The sequence below is a fragment of the Sceloporus occidentalis genome, unplaced genomic scaffold (assembly GCF_023333645.1).
Source record: "Sceloporus occidentalis isolate IW3139 unplaced genomic scaffold, rSceOcc1.0.p SCAF_3, whole genome shotgun sequence".
Classification (NCBI taxonomy): Eukaryota; Metazoa; Chordata; class Lepidosauria; order Squamata; family Phrynosomatidae; genus Sceloporus; species Sceloporus occidentalis.
This window is the reverse complement of record NW_028316983.1, coordinates 206,836,531-206,862,089: the sequence shown is the minus strand read 5'-3', so window position 1 is coordinate 206,862,089 and position 25,559 is coordinate 206,836,531. Positions and strand designations below refer to the sequence as shown.

The 25,559-nt window shown below is 39.5% G+C and overlaps 1 protein-coding gene across 7 annotated transcripts in view; it reads left to right on the top strand.

Annotated features, from left to right (window-relative positions):
* The window catches only part of NCOA2 (nuclear receptor coactivator 2), a 196,237-nt gene that overhangs the window by 71,754 nt on the left and 98,924 nt on the right, over positions 1 to 25,559 (top strand). The window contains exon 1 of one of the 7 annotated variants that reach the window (XM_089517434.1): positions 12,368 to 12,601. The exons of the other annotated variants lie outside the window; for them this stretch is intronic. The gene's annotated coding sequence lies outside the window, so the exon portion shown is untranslated. Of the gene's footprint in view, positions 1 to 12,367; positions 12,602 to 25,559 lie in introns of those variants that run through there. 7 annotated transcript variants of the gene reach the window in all.

The window sequence follows — 25,559 nt, the reverse complement described above, 5'->3', positions numbered from 1 at the left end:
CGGCGGCGATCGCCGCGGCCTCTCCTCCTTCCTGGCCCCGGCTGGGACCATGAAGGAGGGGAGGAGGCCGGCGGCGATCGCCCCGGCCTCGCCCCAGGCCTCAGAAAGGCCTTGGAGCCGCCGCGGCAGCGGAGGTAGCCGCGGTGGGCGGGGCCGTCCCGGTTTGGGCGCCAAACCGGACCGGGACCAGGATGGCACCGCCCAAACCGGGATTGTCCCGCCGGGGGGCGGGATATGGCAACCCTAGTTGTGTTGGAAGAAGATAAATCCATTGATAGAACAAAAAAAAAGTATACAACAAAAGCAGTAAAATCTGAAACAGTACATGGTAGAGAAGCATAAAAAAAACAATAACTGGAGACAAAACTCACTGTTAATCAGTGAGATCTTTGGAAACAAGAGTTAACCAGAGGAGACACCTGGCTGGCCTCCTTGGGAAACATATGCCATAATGATTCACCACCACCAAGAAGGAACAGTGAGGAAAAAGTGGGATCTTGGGTCTGTTTGCTTATCTGTCCCAGTGAGTATGGGTGGAAGAGGTCTTCCAAAAATTATCTCATCTTCTGGATGGGCACATATGAAGACAGGATGTCAATTTATAGTATATAACTGTATACAACATTTAATTCTGATAGTCTTTTGCCAGTGCTTTTGTTTTAAAAGCTGATGTCAGCTTCTTGTTGTGTGCCTTCAGGTTGTTTCTGACTCATGGCAACAATAAACTGTACCTATCTTGGGATTTTCTAAGGCTGAGAATATGTGACCTGCTCAAGGTCAACCAGTCAGTTTCCATTGCTGAGCAGGGATTCAGACTATGTTCTCCACAGTCTTGACCCAATGCTCAAACGGCAACAGTACGTCAAATTATTTAGCACAATCTAGGTTGCATTTGCACTGCAGAAATAATGCAGTTTGACACCGTTTTTAACCGCTATGGCTCAGTGCTATGGAATTCTGGAATTAGTACTTTTGTGAGACATTTAGCCTCTGTCAGATAGTTCTGATGCCACAACAAACTACAAATCCCAGTATTCCACAGCACGGAGCCATGGCAATTAAAGTTTTGTCAAATTGCATTATGGTAACCTAAGGTTAATTATATCTTGTCTATGCAGAATGTGATTCCCTTAAATTACAAATCTACTAATCAGGATAGGTGCTTGCAGCCACTGGAAAGTAACAAGTTAAAAATCATCATGATATTTCCTACCTCAGCTACCTATAGGATATGTGTTGTAACGTGAGTTGGATGTCAGGCGTGAATAAATGCACAACTCAGTTGTGGAATCCAGACCATGTGTGTGATTTAAAATTGGGAGTAGCTGTTTGTAAGGGGGGGAGCATATAACCATGGGCTATATATGTTTCACCTAAATTTTTAAGACACTTGTATTGTTTGCATGTCTGTTACACAGGCACTAACTTGTTAACTACTGTTTTATACAAGTACTTTATGGAGCAGCACATGAGCTAGGAATATTTAAGTGTTGAAATGACACCATGGAGTCCTACATATGTAAATGTTTTTAAAAGCTTCCATGAGGCCACCATTAAGTTTTAAACTGGCATTCGGTGTGACAGTTCAAGATATGTTGCTGTGTTGCTTGCAAATATGGATGAATGGATATCCTTCCTTTTCATTTCAGTACAAACTCTCAAGGCAGCTAAATACATCTATATTTTTTAGAATCCCATTACTGTTTTCATAACTAATCTAAAAGTCATATCATAGGATAAGGTGGTCAATATGGCATTCTAGCACCCTTATGGTTTTTATATTGTGGTAATTCCCATATGTCATATTTTATTATCTTTTCTCATTCTTAAATATCAGTGTTGTTATTACTGTAGATAAGCCACTCCATTGTTCTTTCTTATGATTCCTGAGGTTTTTATTTTCCTTAAAACAGGGGTAGGCAACCCTTTTGAGCCAGGGGCCGGGTTGCTGTCCCTCAGACAACTGGGGGGCCGAAGCCAAAAAATAAATAATTAAATATTTTTTTTTTAAAAAAAATTAAATAAATAAATAAATAAACCGGGACAAATGTAGGACAAAATTTTCAAATGGAGGGCACTTTTTAAATAAAAAATAGAGGACACACGAAAAAATTTGCTGATTTTTTAAAAAATGTTAAGATAAATGCATGTTTCTGAGGCTTCTATAGACAATTGCCCCACCATGCCCCTCGCGTGAGACGCCAAAGGCCCCGGCGGCAATCGCTGGCAGGACCGGGCTGGGGCCGGTTTCAAGGCCTTGCTGTGCCGCATCCGGCCCGCGGGCCGCAGGTTGCCTACCCCTGCCTTAAAACAATTTTTGTAAATCCTGCTTTTGCACTGCTGTGTATAGTACAATAAGAAGCATGACGAGATTTGTTGGAATTCCATCAATTTGTCTCCTCTTGTATACATTTCTTTCATCTGTTGCCAGTACTGCTGACTCTACAGCCCAGGCTTCTATATTTGGAATAGTTTGCTTTTCTAATTATAGAGAATCAAGTTTTATTTTCATTTTTGTTTGGGCTTTTCCTTATTTCTTCAAAGGGTGCCCCATAGATTGTTCCATGCAGCTTTGAAAGTGTCTTCATAGTACCACATAATACTATGCATAGGACATTAATTTGAGATCTACTCAAATAACTATCTCAGTTCAAATTACTATAATATTTTATTGTAGAGAACTGTCTAATTATTATTCTGTCTAGTTATTATTTGAATATTATATTATTGTGCTGTAATTGGGGGGTATATTTTTGTATTTTTCTGTTGCCTTTACTTGTAATTTGTCTTGATTCCGCAAGAAAAAGGTGGAATATAAATAAATCATATTATTATTATTATTATTATTATTATTATTATTATTATTATGGGGCAACAGTACAAAGTTGAAGGGATCAAATGTATCATCTTACTATTTAAGTCTACATTTTTCACATATTTAGATGAGTAATAAATTCACAAGCTTTTTTGTTCAGTGTGTGTGTGTGTGTGTGTGTGAAATCTTCTGTCCTACCCTTCCATGATTTGATGTCCCATACAGATTTTGCTGTAGATCCCATGCCATTTTCTATTTGATAAATGAACTGATTAGCATTTCTTCATTCCATCAACATTTGATGTGTTTTCTGTAAACATATCAAATCTGCTCACATTACCCTGCCCCAAATACTTCTAGTAAATTTCTGGTCTTTGAGGCTTATCTGGACCAAATTTTTGGCTTGGAGACTTTTTTAGGGTGTAAATGTAGCAATTAATGTTTATATTTTCACCTCTGCAACAATATCCCAACTGTTATACAGTTTAACCAGTGTATATGTTTGTTTCCTATTTTGATTTCGGAATTATTCCAGAAGGTCATATATATCCAGGCAAACAGTTAAACACTTGGTAGTGTTCTTTCTTGTCCCAGCTGCCTTGTGGTGCTATAATTTTATCCTCTTTAAATAGACAAACTTTCTATGCAGCCATTGCAACTGGAAAATGAAATGTGGCTTTGACTTAATAAAGCACAACTTTGTTAAGACAAATGCAGTCACATAGATCCTAGGCATTCTGCCTTATGTGAGCCTGCTTAACCTTATTTAAGGTGGTAAAGGAAGCACATATAAGACTTCTCTGATTTAGATACTATTGGTAATGCAAATCTATTCATGGTGAGTTCCGAATACTCCTTACTAATGAGGCATGTATGAATTTGAAGACTGGCAGCATTCTAAACTGGTGGTTTTAAAAATTATGATCCTAAGACCATTACATAGGTAAGTAATGGTGAGTAGCATGTCTTCCAGAAGATTGGCAAATACTGAATCAACTTTTTAGGTTTTAGGTCCTTGTACACTTCACTGCATAAAATACAAAAGAAATATTTTTAAATAACAAGTACTTACTGTTTTCGTAAATTTGTGCAGGCTCTGTGTCAGTCATTTGTCAGTGAGGTTGCTAAAACTAGGGCCATCCATGCCACAGCAAAAGTACATTACAATTTGTTGTAAAAATTATGTCTCTACATATAATCTATGTTGTGTCACTTGTGGTATAATATCTATCTTAAAAGTCTGGAAAAACCTGGGGAAGACTCATTCCTATGCAAGATCTGTACCTTGCAGTCTGATCCATTGCTATTTACAATCTAGAGTTATCTTTTCATCTTTCTCATTTTGTTGTGAAAACAGTGTGGCTAGAAACACAGTATTGCTCTTCCTTAAGTAAGCTGTCCGAAAAATCTCACAGGCTGAGACAAGTGTCCATATAGACTGCCTTTCTCAGATATGACTTGAAGGCACACAACAGGAACAAATGTAGTACAGTGCGCCCGTGCCATAAGTGGGCACACTATATGTGGCTTTCAGCTTATGTTGAAGCCATGCGACAAAAGAATGAGTGGCACATGTGCACCGCAAGCACTATTATATTAAATGGGGCTCGAGCATACTCTCTTTTTGCCTTACGCCGGGGGGGGGGGGGAGTCCACAATGGATCCCCTGCGTAAGATAAGGGCCCAGTGTACTTATGTTTCTGGGAATGAAAGAAATCTGTGGAGATCCACAACTACCAATCATTTCTATATGTCAGTAGTCAGTAATTGCTAATCCTAAACAGAATAAACTAATTGAATCAGTGAAATTTACATTAGTGTTGATTTTCCATGTTTGCATTGATTCAATAATCTTTTTTATTTGGGACTAGCAAATTAATTTAGGATGTACTCTGTAAATGATACGACTGTCTATGCATCTTAACCCAGTTTCTAAAATCATAGTATTCTTGCAGATAAAAAGAATCAACTGAAGATAGAGCTGAACTTGAATCTGATTACTCCTAACAATGGATACTTCCTCTGTTTTGCAGAAAACATCTTGTCATTACTGGAGTATTGCAACACCATACACTATTATTACCCACTGAAAACATAGTAAATAGAACTTCTGAACTTAAAGGAAAACAAATAACAAAGTCCATTGGACGTGTCTGTGCAAAATTTTGTTAACTGCTTAGTTGCTTTCAAATATATGGTAAAGAATGGTGAAGGAAGTTTATAATGTTAAGACGTGCTTAGACCTAATTTTATTTTAATATGATATCGGGCAACCAAATACAGTGTTTTGTAGAACATTTCACTAAACATAGAGGGGCTTTTTTTTTAAATAACAGGATTCATAAAAATTTATTGTAAAGGAAACATTTTTGTCCTTAAACAGGCTATTATCATATGTTGCTCACAATACAATAATATGCATATTTACTAGAAAGGCAGTCTGAAATAAAGGAGGCATTTCTAAAAATTTTGGGTATCAGTTTTCAGCTTTCATATCTTCTGATTTTAACCATGCAGTTAAAAAATAATGTCCATTCCATTGTGGATTATTTGGAAGTAGACAGCCCTATATCTGGGTTTTTAGAGGACCAAGGAGCATTCAGCAGCTTGCTTAATCAGGGAATTAAATGTTCACTGCATAAAATTCACTTGAAGAATAGACATCTGAAGGGGAGATGCTTATGGCTGAACCATTGACAAATACTAACCACTGTTCTGGTGGTGACCTTGAATATGGCATTTATCTGGGCAGTCTCTGAGGTATCCAAATCCTTGACAGCCTATTACATGCCAGCAGTGGAGTTCCACTGTGCCTAGGGTTGCCATAATTGTGCGCCACAGTAATTTAATCCCAGTCTGTATGAATATCTTGGATATCAACAATCTTCATTAGCTGGCTTAGTTTTTTTAAAAACTTTTCCACTTCCTCTTGATGATGTCCTAAGGGGCTTTTATTGTTGAAATACATCATGTGGGCAATTCTATTGCAACTTTTACAGAATGTAGAGGAGTATGTGTTAATATTTTTAAAAAGCTTAGTAGTGTAACTCTATTAGATTAATATCTGTATTAGACCAAATAAGAAAGAATTGCATTCAAGCTTTTGAGATATCCAGATTTCTTCATCAGAATGTGAAAAATAAACCAGATTTAAAAGCACTGTACCCACATTGTGTCTTTACTGGTCACACGCTGGTAGTGGCAATGGTCTGCGCACCATGCCACATGCACAAACCCCATTGTTTTCAATGGGGCTCGAGCATTCATGGTATTTCCCTAATGCTGGGGGATCCAGAACGGATCCCTCTGCATAAGGGAAGGGCCTACTGTATTATGGTGCAGCAGGAATAGCTACTGTGTGTGCGAAGAACAAAGGAGATTTAGGAGTTTCTGTCATTGTGTACTATTATCAGCTGTTCAATGCTAGGACAAGTTCTTGGTACCATAGGTATTATATAATGGAGTAATACCCTATTGTACAGTATGCACATTTTTAATATATACAACGTTTTCTTGATGTTTGCCTGCAATGTGAGCTGAAATGAGAGACTATGACTGCTGAATCTCTCCAAAGGCAAATAGGAGGGAGATATAGACTACAGGAACAGCACTTTATGGTTTATGTGTTGCTGACGTAGGGCTCAACATTCTAAATAATGTATTTTACAGATATGTGTCATGGAAGAAAAGTCTAAGACCAGATGTTCCACTATGGTATCAAAAATGCTTGTAATCACACCTCAAGAATGCAGTAATTACTGTGTTCAGGCCTGTTGTTATGGCCTCATTATTGTGTTACGTCTTGTCTTGAGGCCTTTACGTTAGGAAATGAGTTTAATGCTGTGAAAAGGAAGGGAATTTTACTGGCTCATGGATCATTCCTTATTGCAGGTGTGGGTAGGGTTGCCATAAGCCAGGACCTCCAAACCGGGACAAATGTAGGACAAATATAGGACAACAACTTCAAATGTAGGACACGATTTTATAAAAATGGAGGACACGTGAAAAAATTGATGATTTTTAAAAAATGTTAATCTAAATGCATGTTTCTAAGGCATGATCAAAATGGAGGACATTTTGGCATTATTCCTAGACAAAAAAATAAAAATCAAGACAGGGGTGTATATATTTAAAAATAAAAATAATGAAAAAATAAATAAAAATCAAGACGGGGGTGTATATATTTAATAATAAAAATAATGAGAAAAAAGCAATAATAAAAATTAATAAAATAAAACCAAGAAATAATAAAAAATTAATAAAATAAAACCATGAAATAATAAAAAATTAATAAAATAAAAACCATGAAATAATAAAAATTACTAAAATAAAACCAAGAAATAATAAAAATTAATAAAATAAAACCAAGAAATTAAAAATTAATAAAATAAAAACACAAAATAATAAAAAATTAATAAAATAAAATAAAATAAGTATTTTATATTTTTAAAAAAATAATTTAAAAAACCAAAAAAAAAAAAAAAAAAAAACCAAGGCAGACCTAATGGCCACTGACTCAGCTTTCATCCTCCTCCTCCTCCTCCGCCCCTATTTTGCCCTTCAAGGAACCCTTCCTCCGACTCCTTCCTCCTCCTCCTGCTCCCCCCTCCATCTGCTCCACCTCCTCCTTTTTATCAGGCTGGCGCTGGCGCGCGCAGAGGGAAACAGAGTAGGTGCACGCGCGCAGTGAGAAGCAAGGCAGGCGCGCACGCGCGGGTGGAGGGAAGCGGGGCAGGCGCGCACGGAAGGAAGGAAGTGGGGCAGGCCTGCGCGCTGCCGCTGGCCCCTGCTGAGGCCCGGGCAGTGTGCGCCGAGGAGCCCGTCCCCTTTGGCCAGCCGGCCATTGGCTGGCTGGCCAAAGCAGGGGACGAGCTCCTGCTTGAGAGCCCCCTGCGCGCGCGGGCAGGAAAGCCCTGGCCTTGGCGCAGGAGGCGCGGGGGCGGCGGGGGCGGCGGTGCGACTGCTGCTGAGGAGGAGGAGGAAGGCGGAGCTGGAGGAGGAGGTGGGTTGGCACTGCCCATGGTCCCCCACCACTCCAGGAAGAGCAGGAGGAGGTGGGTTGGCGCTGTGGCCGGCCGCATTAGCAGCAGCGGCAATGGCCGCAGGAGCGGGCCCCAAACTGGGACCAAGGCATGGCTGAGGGCCAAACCGTTCCGTGACCGGGAGGGGCCCCCGAAAGCGGGTTTTTCCCGGCGGCCACCGGGTTATGGCATCCCTAGGTGTGGGTAGTGTGTGGTTCTCCACAGTGCTTTGGAGGGCCACATGGTCCCCATTCCTGCTCAGATGAACTCTGAATGATTCTGGGTCCACTCAGTGCAGTTATGACAACATTAATCATTCTGTGAAAAGTATCAATCACACTTAGTAACTGGCTCACCAGACACATTCCACTGCCTTTTGTCATTGATGTATGCCTTTAAGCCATGTCCAACTTAAGGAGACCCTAAGGTGACCCTATCATAGGGTTTTCTTGGCAAGATTTGTTCAGAGTGTGGTTGCCTTTGCCTTTTTAAAAAAAAAACTTAGAGAGTATGACTTACCCAAGGACACACAGTGGGTTTCCATGGCTGAAGGGGGATTTGAAACCTGGTAGCTTGAGCATAGTCCAGTGCTCAAACCACTACATCACACAGACTCTTCCACTCTTTGAACAACAAAAAGATATTGAGACTATATCTCACAGGCCCAATGTAGATGTTACTCTGTTGAATTTGATTGCTTTGACTGTATATTACTGTATGGCATGGGGTTTGACTAGATGCCTTTGTGGTTTCTTCCAGCTCTATTATTGTATGATTCTCTTAATAGAATTATATGTGTGGTGCGGTGTTATTTGTTTCATCTTCCCTTGTTAACTGTGTTATGTTTTTGTCTTTATCAGAAACACTTTTGAGTAGGTGGTACTGTATTTAAAATGTTGAGTGAAGTCATGTAGTTAGATATCTTCACTACAAGCTTCCTAAAATGATTGTCCTGTATTAATAGCAGTGGGCCTTTTGAACATAATGCTGCTTGGTATTCTGTAATGAACCTAGGAGGAGCTTCAGATTCAGTTGGTGTCTTCACTTTCCTCTGTACATACACAGAGAATTCCAGACTTGCCACAAGCAAAGTTAGGTGGGAGATGGAAAAAGGCAATACACAAGGCTGAGATTGCTCAGGTTGGAGATATAATGACAACAGTATTATAACTGAACGGGCTCAGTGTTTTTCTTGACCACAGTTTCTGCGTGTGGTCCCATGTTCCCTGTTATTGATTGTTCATTGAAAGGCTAAATGAGGCATGACTAGAAGTCTATTTGGGGCCTCTAGCCATGCCACAGCTTCACCAAAGATTGATACTGGGTAGTTATTCCTCTTGCATCTCCTCACTCATTTCCCCTTCTCCTCTTTACTGCTGTTCCTATCAGCTGTGCATTGTGAATGCTATTTATTTTCAGTTCTGTTGGCATTTAGTCATACTAGTACCTCTTATCAAGACTCTTTATTTACATTATTTCTGCTCCCTTTATTTTTTTTTTCCTTTTTACTGCTATAGTGCTATATTGCAATGTCTTAGATCTACATCCACTGTGAACTTGACATCTGTCTGCAGTTTGGTACCACTGTCTAGCCAGCATGCATTCATTTTCGTACATGCTCCTTTAATTTTTACTTCCCAAGTGGGTTACTTTGCATTTGTCCTTGTGGAAGCTCATTTTATTTTTCACTGCCTTTCTGTTCTTGAATATTAGATCTGCCTCAGCGGTGCTCACTATTCATTCTATGTTCATATCATCTGCAAATTTAATCAGTGTACTTGCCACCCTTTCCTCTGGATAGGAAATAAATATGGGAGGGGGGTCTGAAAAGCAAGTGGCTTGCATAAATAAAATAAATGTGACAGTTAATATTGCTACTCAACCCATCCGTCAGTCTTCTGTGCTTCAGGATTGCAAGGGTATCACAGTTAATAACCCCCTCCTATTTAATATAATAGGTACTGTAATATTAAAATATAACAGAGAGTAAATAATATTACATTTTAATTTCTTCAAGGCATGTGGTATTTTACTTTCATTTTTATGATGTGTTCCTGCATTATTATTATTATTATTATTAAAATTGTCCTCAAGGAGACATTCTAAACCAGATCTTCAAACAACTATAATATTTTCACACTTGTTTCTGGTACCTAGCAATTTAGAATATTTTTTCTTTTTGTGATGAGCTTGGTGCCTTTGATGCAATACCTGCAAATTAAAACTTTTTTCCACAACTTGCCATAGAATTGTGAAACACAGTAGATAAGACACCGAAGTAGAGACTGATGTCTCTTCTTTTAATCTCATCTTTTCCATAGACTCACCTCATGGATTTAAAGAAGGCACAATCTATCAGCCTTCACATCCCACCCCATCTGCAGTATAGGGATAATAATGCTGTTCTATCCAAAAGGGATTTTGGGGAATTTAACAGATTATGCATATCCAATAGCTTGACCACTTAAGTATTTTAAATCTATATGACTGTTAAATTTTAAAATAATATCTAAACAGCTTAATCAGTACTATTTCTGTTGTTGTTAACCACCCTCGCATTGATTTTGACCCATGGTGACCCTGCTGATAAGACATCTCCAAGACTGTCCGCCACTGCTCAGCTCAGCTCTTGCAAACTCATACTCGTGATCTCTTTAATAGAGTTCATCCATCTTGCATGCAGCCTTCCTCTCTTTCTACTTCCCTCTACCTTTCCTAGCATTACTGTTTTTTTCCAGTGATTCATGCCTTCTCATGATGTGTCCAAAGTACTACAACCTGAGTTTTGTCATCTTGGCTTCAAGGGAGGTTTCTGGCTTGATCTGCTCCAGGACCCATTTATTTGTCTTTTTGGCTGTCCATTGAATCCTTAGCGCTCTTCTCCAACACCACATTTCGAATGTTGATTTTCCTCCTATTCTCCTTCTTAACTGTCCAGCTCTAACATTCATACATGGCAATAGGGAATACAATGGCTTGTACGATTCTAACTTTTGTGCTCAGTTGTATATCTTTGCATTTTAGAATCTTTTCTAGTTTTTTCATAGCTGCCCTTCCCATTCTTAATCTTCTTCTGATTTCCTGGATGCAGTCCCTGTTCCTATCAATGTTTGTCCATTTATCAAATGGCAGAAGTTGTGTTTTCTCTTCAAGAACACTGCAGAGCTGTTGTATAGTTTTTTGGAGGTGTTGCCCTACAGAAGTTTTATTCCACTTCCTGGCACACATATATCAAATCTTATTTTTCTAAAGGGCATGACAGTATGACATTCAAATTTCAACTGAAATTTCCGACTTATGGCGACCCTAAGGTGACGCTATCTTGGCAAGATTTCTTCAGAGGGGGTTTGCCATTGCCATCCTCTGAGGCTGAGAGAATGTGACTTGCCCAAGGCTCAACCTAATGTCAAATGAAATATTTCTCACCAAGGGAACAATCCAATGTCCTTAGATAGAATATATTTGTATTCATGGAGAAAATTGCATAACTTCTGAAGTCACAATGAAACGTCCACCCATAGAGCTAGTCTAAATGAATATTGCCTCATTGCTTGCAGCAGAAATTAAGTATGTGTGCATGTTGTTGTTGTTGTTGTTGTTGTTGTTATTATTATTATTGTGTGTCTTCAAGTCATTTCTGACTTATGGTCACCCTAAGGTGAACCTATCATAGGGTTTTCTTGGCAAGTTTCTTCAAGGGGGAGGGGGGGCTTGCCATTCCATCATCTGAGGATGAGAGAGTGGCCCTTAACTAAGGTTGCCTAGTGGGTTCCATGGCCCAGTGGGGATTTGAACCCTGGTCTCCAGAGTCATAGTCCATCACTCAAATCACTATGCCATGCCCGCTCCCCATGTATGCATTTATTTATTTATTTATTGAGTAGAAAGAACCCTAATGGAAGACAGGAGAAAGGAAGCTGCTTCCAACCAACTGACCATTACAATGGAAGCTAGTGGATAAAACTATAAATAGTGTATTGTATTTACTGGATGTGGAAAGGGAGTAAATTTACCAAGGAACATTACAAAGAAAAAAGATGAAACCAACTTTAATTTGAGGCTGAAAACCTGGACTACAGACACCAAAAAATCACTTATATCTGCTAAATATCATGCATAGTATGTATTTCATTCTATATTAATTGCTTATAGCCAGGGTATATACAATATTGAGAAGACAGAGCATTGAAATAATTTCATTTATGTTGTTTTCCTTTGTTGATAGTGTTGGTACTTTACTCTGCAAAATGTTTAAGTGGGTTTTTAGGATAGATGCCCTCCTTAATAGCAGTAGAGAAAGGGGGAGGAAAGTCTATTATCATAACGCTGTGCTAATGTAGGTTCTGAGTCATGTGACTGCAGAAAAGGCTATTATCTCAATGAAAAGGAAACTGCTTTTTAGAGCAGCAGTAGAACAGAAGCAGGAGGAATTTTCGAGGGCTCCACCATGCTGGATTCTCTATTTGATCATCAGCTAGAAAAGGATTAGTTGTGGCTAGTTTATCAGCTGTCATTAGAAGCAGATGAGAGAGGAGATAAGCTGCTATGTGCGCACATCCTCACTCAGCATGTGTTTTAGTTTACATCAAGACAATGTTGCTTTAAGTTAATGCAGGGCAGATATTCTAATATGTTTTCTGCTCATTGCTACTTTAATAAAACAGTGAGCATGCAGGGTGTGGATTTTATTTATACTTCAAGCTGAAGATAAAAGAAAAAACAGATGGGATTTCACATTGAACTGCAGTCTGTGGAAGATTACAAGGTGTGTTTTCTGAGGTGTAATGACTTCATATTTAGTATATTCATTGTTTTTCGCTGTGATGTAGAAGATGCAGAGCATGACAATTGAGTAACAGCATTCCTTAGCATATAGAGCACGGGTTTCTGTGTGTATACTTCAGTTATTTTTTTTCCTTCTGTTTTGAAACTGACTACTGATAACCTTGCAGTTGCCTTGTTAACAATTGAACTGGAAGCTAAATGAATTCATTCATAGTAGGTAGTAGAAAATGTCAAAGATAAGCATTTTTTTGAAGACCAGTAACATAATCTAAGCATTGTTGATATGATAAGTTTTATTTTTCTGGAGAAAAAGAGCTCAAGGATATACATTCTTGCATTACTATAATTACAGTGTAAAATATGGTTTTTGTTTTTGCTTTAAATGGCTAATTCCTATGTATAAATGCAAGGAAAAATGAATGTGCATACCCTTTTTTATGTTTGCTGGCCCAGGGCTTAAAATAGGTCAAATACTGTAGTAGTAAACACAATTGCATGTAATAACTTCATTTTCTAATCCTTAGAGCATCCATCTTTGTGGTTGTGTATGCACAAGGGCACTCATTTCAACTTCATCCTGTGTATTTGTTTGATGTTGTACATTCTGATTCATTTATCTGTGTTAGAAATTCTTACCTTCCTCTTAACCTTGAAGGGAGAAACACATAGGGATCTTAGCTTGATAGATATTGATAGGCTCTCCATGCTATTTATTCTACAGTATCTTTAACTGTAAAAATACTATTCTTAGGCTATAGTTCTGTGCACCATTATATGTTAAGCACCATTGAATTCAGTGGGACTTACTTTTGAGTAGCCTATCTGTAAGCCTTTATTCATCACAGCAAATATTCAAGGGTGGGCGTTGTCAAGTTACTGCTGTGCCATGCTTACACTGTTTTAATTTTTTTTCCTATGAAGAATAGTCCTCCGCACAACATTATACTCATGAATGATTTATATTTTCAGAGGCACCTAAGCCTAACTTTTGCAGCCTTCCCCTTCCCCCATTGAAGTTAAGGCCTCAGACAAAACCATTACTGTAGTGCAAATAAGCACTTTGTCGGTTATCCTGGATATATTATATTGAGAAGTTGGTGGTAGCTACTCTAATGCTTAACATCTTTTTAATTATTCATTAGCATACAGGCAGAAAATGCTCTTACTTATGTTAAGACTTCAGTGAAGGTGAGATGTATATGAGGAAGGTTCTTTCTGAGAGAGTGAAGGAATGATAAAAGGAGTAGTATAATATATTAGAAGATAACTTGAATTGGCAGAAGACTGGTTTTAGCTGCATGACCACTAGACCTGGGCTAGAAAACAAACAAATAACCAAAATAATTTCATCGTTTATATTGCAGACTATCTAATGTAGCTTCAGTGTTCCTTTTTAGTACTTTTGGTAGATGTTAGTATTAAATTGCATCTAATTAGTCGATCAAGAGTTCCCATGGAGATAGTGTTGTTTACCCGTGGTCCATAGACCCCCTAAGGGTTTCAGAGGATCTCAACACAAATGTTTTTTATTCCATTCCCCCCCCCCCCTTTACTTTATGGTTAACTCTTTTTCCTAGAAAGGTGGTCCATATCTGTCATTAGACGCTCAAAGGAATCTGTAATTCCCAAAAGGTTTAAGAACCACTGCCTGTGAGAGGAAAAAGAGAAAGGATATTTTATTAGTTTTTAATACACTATGGTCCCAGAATTCATGGCTCGTGTTGCATCGTTGTTGTTGTTGTTGTGTGCCTTCAAGTCATTTCCAACTTATGGTGACCCTATCATGTGGTTTTCTGGGGCTGAGAGTCTGTGATCCAGTGGGTTTCGATGGCTGACCAGTGAGTAAAACCATGACCTCCAAAGTTGTAGTCTATCCCTCAAACCACTACATCACACTGATTCCTTTAACTTTTGCATCTTTAACTACAAATACATTTATAGAATTTGTTCAGTTTATCTGAACAAAAAGACAAATTTTTCCAGATATTGTGGTGGTAAGAATACAAGGGCTGTACAGAGAACAACTTGGTGCTTGTTGTGCGTTTCCTGTAATAGATCCTTAGCAAATCAATTTTCTTGCACCTATAACAGATGTACATGAAAACTATTGCTATTAATATACTCATATTTATTTGAATTTTATTTTAGCACAACAATTCTAATTATCTAGTTGGAATATTTTCTTAATATGAGTGTGTGTGAGCAGAGAAAGGTGGCCAATAAATGAAATAAATAAATGTAAATTTGTGACAAATCATGCACACATGCAGCTCTTTGCATCAGAAATGATAGTACTAGGTTTAGTCCCTTTTCTTCCTTTGTTCACTTTGAATGGCCTTTCAACATACTGGCCGTACACAGGAAACCCATGCATATTTTCCCAAGGACTATGGCGGGATACAAACCGCCATATAGTACGTCTTCTATAGGTACTAGGGTTAGGAAGGGGCGGTGCTTCCGCACCCCCCTAACCCTAGTACGTATAGAATACGTACAACATGGCGGTGCCCCTTCCACATGGGGGCCGCCATGTTTACGTACTGGACGCATAGCGTCCAGACGTGTCGCGGCGCCTATGACGTCGTGAATGCGCCAACGGCGCCTCGTGACATCATAAAGGCGCCGCAAAAAGAAGCTCCGCGCGGGAGCCGCGCTGTTTGGCTGCTGTGGCTCCCTCGCGGAGCAAATGGCGCCGGCGGGAGATATCCCGCCTATAGTTGATATTGTAGGATTTTAGTATTATATGAGCTGGATAAATAATTGCAAGGTAAAAATGGGCTTGGATAAGTGTATAGGTGTGAGTAGGCAGGATTCCTGTTCTCTGCAATAGCAACTGTGTGCTGAAGGCGAAAAAAAAAGAAAGGGCTGCATTTAGTCCTATGGCTCTTCATTCTGGAAACAGCTTGCACCCAGTGAGGTTCAGCTCTGTTATAAGCATGCAAAACGTATAATTCAGATGGCTAATTAGAAAAAAGTCTTGATTCAACCCTTTCTTAGGTTAATGTTGTAAGGATTATTATTCTTTAAGTTGTAACAAATTAAGTTCTTCCTCAGTGTTTCTTCTGTTGGTGGTACTATACCCAAATCAATACCATTCCCTAAATCCCCTAATCAACTCTCCAGATTGCTCAAACAACAGAAATTTGCCAGTTTTAACTTCCTCCTGCAGAGCTCAGCACCACCTCTCCCACCTGGATTATTGTGTCCAGTTCTGGACACCACAATTTAAAAAGGATGTTGAGAAACAAGTGTGTCCAAAGGAGGGCAACTAAAATGGTGAAGATCTGGAAACCATGCCCTATGAGGAATGACTTAGGGAGCTGGGGATGTTTAGCCTGGAGAAGAGAAGGTTAAGAGGTGATATGATAGCCCTGTTTAAATACTTGAAGAGATGTCATATTGAGGAGGGAGCAAGCTTGTTTTCTGCTGCTCCAGAGACTAGGACCTGGAACAATGGATGCAAGCTACAGGAAAAGGGATTCCACCTCAACATTAGGAAGAACTTCCTGACAGTAAGGGCTGTTTGACAGTGGAACACACTCTCTCGGAGTGAAGCGGAGTCTCCTTCCTTAGAGGTTTTTAAACAGAGGCTGGATGGCCATCTGTCGAGTATGCTTTGATTGAGATTTCCTACATGGCAGGGGGTTGGACTGGATGGCCATTGTGGTCTCTTCCAACTCTATGATTCTATCTTTCTGCTAAATATGTAGAGGGATGGTGAATAGATAAAAATTGCATCCTTCATTCCATCAGCAGAACATCTCCGCTAATTTAGAAGGCTCAAGTGTATGAAAGGCGCCCTCTTTATATGAGAAACAATGGCTGAATCAAACCCTGTGTCAGAAATTTAATGTTGCCTGTTATCCTGACTCATGTCCTGGGTTTTTGTTTTTATTTTATTTTGTTTTGTTTTGTTTTACTTCTACTCTTCTCCAAAGTAAGGCTTCAAGTGTTTCACTAAGACAGTTCTTTGTATATATGTCTGTGACTCATGAGGTTTCATTTAAGTTTCATTTCAAACTTGGGAACTGATTTTCACAGACAGAATATATGTGGTATTTGTGAATTGCACCTTTTGCATGAAAATTGCATATCAGCAGAAAGTGAGGGGGGAAATCCCCAATTATGGGTATGTTGCAAGTAAATGTAGCTTTTTATAAATGGCCCTATTTATGCGTATGTGTATGCGTGTGTCATGTGTATAGTACAAAACTATCCTGATGTACACACACACACACACACACACACACACACACACCTTAGTTGTGTAGTTTTCATGTGACATTGGTTTTTACTCCTGACCTCCGAAAAGACAATCTGTTCTCTATCAACCACTTACAAATATGGTTGTATAAGACCTTACTGTACAGCATGGGTTTCAGGCCAGAATCTTGTTGGTGCTTTATTCTGGCTTAATGATTTGTTAAGACACTTTTTTTGGAGTGATATGTAGTGGTGGTGGCAGGTGGACAACAGTGAAAGCTTTCTCTGTCATCAGAAAAAGATGTCCTGCAATGCTATTCAGCATCTACAAGAAGCCGCAGGGAAAGATCCAGAGGCATGGGGTGGGATGCTATCAGTATGCTGATGACACCCAAATAAATTTCTCCCTGCCTTCAGAAACAGCCTCAGCAAAGGATAGTGTGCCTCCTCAGAAAGACTGTCTTTGAATTCTATTGCCTGGAAGATGTAATGGGCTGGATGGAAAAAAACAAATTGAAACGGAATCTAAGACCAAGGTTCTTAAAATCGAGGGTCCTAATCTGGGGCTAGAGATGTGCCAACTAGTTTTGCATGGGGTCACACTCCCCCTGAAAGTCTAAATTCTAAATTTGGGGGTGCTGCTAGATCTGTCCCTCCAAATGTCAGCTCAGATAGATGCAACAGTCAGGAGTTACTGTTAGCAACTTCATTTGATATGCCACCTGCAGTCCTTCCTAGAATCAGAGTACCTATAGATGGTAGTGTATGTGCTGGTAACCTCAAGACTAGACTTCTGCAATGTGTTGCAGCCAGACCGATTATCCAGGAGTGATTATATTACACCACTCTTAAAAGCACTCCATTGGCTGCCAGTTAATTTCTGGGCAAAGTACAAAGTGTTGATTATTACTTATAAAGCCCTATATGGTTTGAGTCCAGATTATTTAGAGGATCTCTTTCTCCCATGCAATTCACCTTGAACACTCAGGTCCTCTGGGAAATATTTGCTCCAACCAGCCAGGACTACACTGCCAACAATTTTCCAAAGGACTTTTTCTTCTGCTGCTCCCAGACTGTGGAATGACCTGCCAGAAGACATACGACAGTGAAAAACACTGACAGTGTATATGAACCCTTAAGAGTGTATTTTAATTATTTTATAGTGTTGGATTTTAACTGTGGGTTTATGTGTTTTTAATTGTGTTTTGTATTTTAACATGTGCTCTGCTTCGAGTCTTGAGGAGAGATGGGAAAGAAATAACAACAACAACAACAGGCTTCTGAGGCTGTGTGTACATTGCAGAAATAATCCAGTTTGACACTGCTTTAACTGTCATGGCTAAGTGCTACAGAATTATGGGAATTGTAGTTTGTTGTGGCACCAGATCTTTCTGACAGAGAAGGCTAAATGTCTCATAAAGCTACAATTCCCAGAATTCCATAGCATTGAGTTATGACAGTTAAAGTGGTGTCAAACTGAATTATTTCTGCAGTCTGGATGCAGCCTAGGCATCTGGAACCAGGAAGCTGGCATTCACTTCTAACAGAGATGGCTTTTGCTGGTGTCTCATCTGCCCTCCTCCTCAAATAAGAATTGGAAGCTAGATTGTGGGCAACAGGATGATGGTGGTGGAATGAGCTAATAAATTTGCAAAGTTGTGTTTCAGCACCTGCTGAATGGCTGATGTAGTTCTCTGACTTTGTCCACTTGTTATACTGTGTCCACTTATTAAACTGTTTGGATATAAAATATATTCCTAGCTTTAAAAATATTGTTTGCATTTTTACTTTTCAAGACTTTTGACTTGTTTTGTTCATTATGCCTATTAGAAACTTCCATCATAAAGTTTTAAATTTATGAAATACAAGTAAGGAATATGTAGAAAACTGGTGTGTATAAGGGAAGAAGCAAATTAATACCACCAAATAAATGGTTCATTTTGAGGAACTCATGCTGCCATAAGATTGTTTCACCATATGTTGTATTTGCAAATTGGCCCACAAATATTATGCTATGTTTCAACTTACTTTCAGTAGCAGTGGTTTCTGTATTTGTTATGCACCTTGTTTTTGGACAGTGTGTGTAGTGGAGCAAGTAGAGTGCAAAGTAGGCATTGAGTACTGTATTTCATACAGTGGTTTGTTTAGTATTCCATGTATTTTCTGATTGGAATACCTTTAAAGGTTAGGAAAAGCAGGAAGCAGCAATCAGGCAGCACATGGATGATACCATCAGAAATACAGGCCTACAGAAGAAGCTTGTGGGTTTAAGATTAAAAGTATGTGTACATAGACAAAGCACATGCCAAGGACAACCTCTGGGTATTTATTTAGAGGATATTGGGTAATGATAATGGGGTCAAGGTATGTGGTTGGGGCTAGGAAAGAGCTCTACGGGATGAAAGAACAATCTCACTGTGATTAGGATCTTGATTGGTCTGTAGAAGGATTCCTAGAATTCTGAAGACAGAATGGGATTGATTGATTTCTTCTAGGAACATGTTTCATGGTAGAAGAAGCCATAGCCCACATTGCAAATCATGACATTTTGAAGACTTGGAGCAGCTTCTTGAAGAATATTTATAAACATTTTCTGTACTTCCAAAGTGCATGCTTTTTTAGGGTTCTTAAAACAATATTACATTAACACTGGTAAAATATTAGAGAAAATGGGGAACTATTGTAGGAACAAAATATAGGAAAATTTGCTTTTTTCTTTAAAAATAACTACTGTCCCCGAAAGGTGTTGATTCTGAATTTATGGCTTCTGGTATTTGTGATTTCAAAATACTTTCTCCCACTGTTGCTAGTTGGATAAAACCCTAATTCTCAGAGAGGTATCAAGCCTTTGCCCAGGCTGCACAATATCAGATTGCACATGGAAGCTCACAAGGGAGAATACCAAACTTTTCTAAGTATCATGCAAAAAGCATCTAGCCTAATATTTTGGCTGGCATACTTTTTTTTCATCTTATCAGCTCCATCATGTATCATATAAGCTCCACTCCAGATAAATACGTTTACATCCACATTGAGAGCTAACAAAGAAGGAAGATCAACTGGAGTTAATCATGTGGAAAAATCACCTGTATCCAAGTCTTCAATGATATGTGCATATGCAGGCTCTGATAGAAGAAAAACTATACCAGTGGCAGGCATGCCTATGGTGTCCATGGAGGTAACACTGCTAGAAACCAATTGAGTGCCACAATATACCCACAGCTTTCCCACCTACACAAACATTCAATGAGGATCTATTATCCACAGCATGTGCATGTATGCACACATGTACCAATCTCATCATTTTCACATTCTGCTAACGTGCAGACAGTGAGGCTGAGATAGAACCAACAGCTGAGATGCCCCTGTGACTTATTCTGGTAAGGCAGCCATACACAACCCTTGACTACCACTGTTTTGGAATCCATGGAGGCTATTTTTTTTTACCATCACTAAAATCTCAAAGATTATTTTTCTCAGAAATCTACTCTTGTAAATTCAAACAACCTAGTGCAGATCAATCCTGTCCCTCCCATATAAAAACTTGCCTCCATGTATCTGAGGAAAGCTTATGTTACAAGGTCTTTCACACAGTCTCAAAGCTACTACAAAATTTCTTTGCATACTGACTACTTCTGCCGCTGCCCCCTCCCCCATGTCACCGGGGAAGAAGCTCCCCAGAGCTGCGGAGGACTGTCTTGCCGCTGCGGCGGCGTTTATCCCAGGGGGGAGGGGTCAGTGAGAGAGGCCCCTCCTGAAAAGCCGGCTCCCCGGCCTCCTGAGGGACGCTGCCACACCCCCCACGCCACCGGGGAAGGAGCTGGGAGAGCTGGTGGAGGGACTACTTCTGCCGCTGGCCCCCCCCCCATGTCACCGGGGAAGAAGCTCCCCAGAGCTGCGGAGGACTGTCTTGCCACTGCGGCGGCGTTTTTCCCAGGGGGGGTCAGTGAGAGAGGCCCCTCCTGAAAAGCCGGCTCCCCGGCCTCCTGAGGGACGCTGCCACACCCCCCACGCTACCGGGTGGAACTTTTTTTTTCCCTTTTTCTTTTTCCTGCTATTTGCATGGGGGTGTTTTCATGTATTCTTAATTGTTTTATAGCATATGATGTTTGTACAGGGGGGTTGTATTTTGTGATCTATGATATTTTAACTGTTGTATTATTGTTGTAATTTGTGATCTGTGATGTTTTAACTGTTGTATTATTGTTGTTCACCGCTATGATCCTTGGAATAGCGGTATATAAATAAACCTTATTATTATTATTATACCAGACTAACATAGCTATATCTCCATACTCTAGAAACTCAGCAGTTATATTCCCATATCCCTCAATGAAGAGGGACAGCCCTGTGAGGAGCCAAACTGGGTCTGCTAGAAAAGGGTAGTGAGAAGAAGAGCAAATGAGGAGAGAAGGCAAATCATACAGGACACAACATTGTCCGAACGTTAAAAAAAAAAAAAAACTCTACTTAGTCCAAGCATGCTCATGCCAAGTGCATGCATGTACCTGGCACCAATCATATACAAGCCCCATTGCCAAAGAATGTAGAGAACAGTACTTTTGAGGCCAAACAGAGGAAATGTACATACTTAAGGAAGTGTCTGTAGTTATGCTGGTGAATGCAGTGGCCACATGTAGTGGCCCTGATATGGATGATTCTGCTCCAGATGGATGGCTTTTCCATCCCAATGAGGAGGAGGAGAACCTTCAGGGACAAAATTCCTGGGAAGGTTTGTGCTTGTGATTTTGCAGTTTCAGAGTACTTTGGTCCATGGTGTCATTCAGGAGCACAGGGATTTGAATGGGCTGCCACCATTCTGTGCAGAGCTATAGGCCAAGCACACTAATCCTTGTGCTATGTGCTCACATCCTATGACCTACAGACTTACTACTCTGTCCCTACAGTACGGCCCTTTGTCCCACTCAGTACCTACCCTACAAAGTACCTCTTCTTTGCATGTATCTGTTTAAGATAATGGTGCGAGTGTGCCAGGCTCCCACTGTGTTGTGAAAGAAAAGGGAAGGTGTGTCAGGCCTCTCCTCTTCTCTTCCCATGAGTGGCTGCATGACTTTGAAGTTCTGTTTCTCTGAGGCACAAATGGAAATTGCTGGCTAACCAGCACCTTTAGCTGTTTGGTGGAATGTGTAGTAATAGGCTATGGAGAGTTGAGCAACAACATTTTGACACTTTCTGAGGCTGTTGAAAGAAAAAGTGATTTTGTCAGATTGGAGTTCAACAGACTCAGGGGTTGTGCACACAGCCCCGAAGGGGGGGGGGGGGCAAACATCCCTGTTACAGACAGATCAAGGCCACAGCAACTACACACCATGGCCCCGATCTGGCCTTTGCAGGGCGCAAAAAGGAGCCGCAAAAAGCGGTTCCTTTTTGCACCCTGCAAAGGCTGTGATAGTCTCATTGCCATGCCGTGTCGTACGTATTGTTATTACTATTATACTTTATTTATATAGCACTGTAGATATGTATGTATGCAGCACTGGTGGAGCGCTATGATGCCACATGCTGTGTGGTGTCACGCCACCCTGGGGGCAGAGTTGGGGCATGCATTGTGTTGATGCTATCTCCAACTTGGCCCCCAAGCTGGCCCAAACTGCTGGTCTGCACAGCTCCTCAGTGTACACGGGCCAAGGGAATAAGAGTGATTTCATTGGTTAGCCATGTGCCAGCCTATTCTCCCCATCCCATCTCCAAGAGGCTTGGTTCTGTTCCCCACTTTATCCATATTTTAGGTGTGAAATGGGACTCAGCTGTGCATATTAATGCCGATCTTGATTACTGATGGGTGAAAAATATGTTGGAGCCATGCATTTTGGGTAACATGGAGTATCTGTGTGAATAATTGATGTACAGTATTCCAGATAGAAGTGGTAAATTTCTGTGTACGATGACATGTCATTGCTTAGTCCCCCCCTCCTCTCCAGTTTCTTAAAGCATTCTAGCATATTTTTATCATTTGTAAAATCAGAATAATAATAATTAATAATAATTTGTTTTATTTATATACCGCTATTCCAAAGATCATAGCGGTGAACAGCAAGTAAGCTAATTAGCAAGTAAGCTAATTTGCCCCCAACAGTCTGGGTACTCATTTTAGCGACCTCGGAAGGATGCAAGCCTGAGTCGAGCTTGGGCCCTTTTGCTGGTCTTGAACTCGCAACCTTGTGGTTTTGAGTGAATGGCTGCAGTACAGGCATTTAACCACTGCGCCACAAGGGCTCACTGAACACTGAAATTTAAAATATAGGTTTGTCCTAAATTTTTAAAAATCCAGGTTCTGATAGTGAAAGTACACTATGTAGACTATCAAGATGATTTAAAATCTCTGACTCTTTGGCCTTACCTAGTATTCAAATGATGGTGTGTATTCCTCTTTTTACTTGAAAATCTGACATTAGATGCTGAATCAGCTTTCCTTTAAATGATGATGTGATCCAAAAATAAGATTTATAACTGTGTGAAAACCTAAATATATGCACCACCATGCAAGGTTTGTAAGCTTTCAATTTTCTCTATGTTACCTGAATTCACAAATATGTTTATAATGAGACAGGAGGCCAAAGCTCATTGGTTGTACTTTTGGCACTGGCTGTAAAAGGTGATGCCTTGTATTCAGTCTGTTATGCAGTACCTTAAAATTCATATTTGGAATTTATTGTGGCACAGATTGATTCATTTTTAAACATTGGATGCACATTTATAATTAACTGTTACATTACTATGCAAGTAAAAATCATTCTTTCTTAACATATGTGAAATCCAACTTCTACTTTGTAGATCATGCAGCATAGTTTGTGCTAATTCAGGGCTGAGCAGGTTATTTCTGTGGTGTGTATATTATGCAGTTGTGTTTCTCAAAGTATGGAAGATCTGGTCGCCATCTTTTGCATTGCTCTATAAATGTGTCATCTAAGAAGAAATTCATGTTTGATATATTGGCTTGAGCAGCGTAGGCCAATGACCTCTTCTTATCATTTATTTTGTCAAATTTGCCAAGCAGTTAGTAAGATAGAATGAATGCATTGTGCTTGCCTGCAGAATAAATTCAAGATGTCATATTTTGAAGTTTCAGAAGACTTTTGAATGAAATGTCGTAAATTATAAATTAAAACAATTTAGTCTTTGTATTGGATTTCCAGAGTATACTTTTCAGCAAGTTGATGTTCTGCTTCTTGCATGTAACATTTTATATAGTCAGGTTTACTGTTTCCATTGCATAATTAATTTATCCTTCCTTTGGCTGTTCTATATTTTCATGCATCATCTGAGGTACAAAGTAGGGATGAAGAGCTGAGTTATGTTGTAAACTGACAGAATAGGATATTCCAGTAACTGATTGGAAAAATATTTCAGTATTGAGTGATATTGGAATTTGATGTCCATTAACAAGGTAATTATAATTGCAATTTTGCAGCATATTGCATTTAGTCTCACTTTGATGCTCTGCTGTGCAGTAAAAGCTATATTAAGTAACTTGTAACACAAGTTATCAGCATTTAAATTCCTTATTCTTCCCTCCCCAGTTTGGAATTAGAGGAAAGATACTTTATTGTAGCAAGTCTTCAAACTTTATGTATGAGTATATTGAGAATATTTGTAATAAGATTGGAAAAGAATCTCTATTAATACTTACCTTTGTAAGTACTCCTTGATTTTCAGCAGAATGTGTGCTGTAATTCTGCTGTAATTTTATTGTCACTATTAATAATGAAGATTTAAAATATATTTTCGATAAATACCAATAGAAAAAAGTTGTGTATATAGATATGTGGCTAACAAGTCAGAATGGGTGAAGACAAAATCACAATTCTTACACATTACTCAAAGAATGCATTTTTCCTGTTCTGATGCTGAAACCTTCTCTTGCTATTTTGGGGCTTATTAGACAGGCTTATTGGAGGTGGCTGACGTAGTCTAATATGTAAGCAGCTCAGTGAATAGCTATATTAAGAACCTTAGTGTACAGCAATATAGAAACTAGAAGCCATTTTGTGCTGTTGATGTCAGATTAGCTAATTTCCCTCCTAGTTGTAGTAGATATAGCTTAAAACGGCAAAATAATACTTCGATTTGCCAGAGCTGATGTTCTTGGCATGTGAAATGAAACCTTACAACTAAAAGACAGAGATGTGCTTTTAAGTACAGTATCAGTAATCCTGATCATGAATCTTAGCCATGTGTCTGATAGTTACAATATATGATGAAGACCTCCTGCTGCCTATTTGCAGTCTAATGTGTTTTTTTCTTCTCAGTGGCTTTTGTGTTTGCTTAAAAATTCATGAGCATTATTGCTTTTTAGTTAGACAATAGATGACATGTTCAGTTTACTAATACATTGTTTTAATACTATTTTATATGGAAAGCATTATAGAAGTACACTAAGGCCCAAAACACACTGCAGAAATAATCCAGTTTGAGACCATTTTAACTGCCCTGGCTCAATGCTAGGAAATTCTGGGGACTGTAGTTGTGTGAGACATTTATCCTTCTCTATCAGAGAGCTCTGGTGCCACAATAAATTATAGTTCCCAAGCATGTTGCACCACAAAGATCTTTTGGAAAGAAAGAGACAGAAACTAAGAAAAAGGAAGAATAAGGAAGGCAGAGGGCTGGTACAGACCGGCACAATACACTGGCTTCCTGGGGGCATGGCCTATGGAAGCCGCACACCCTGAAGCCAAGTCATGCCACATGCCCGACCAGACAGTGGGTAGCAT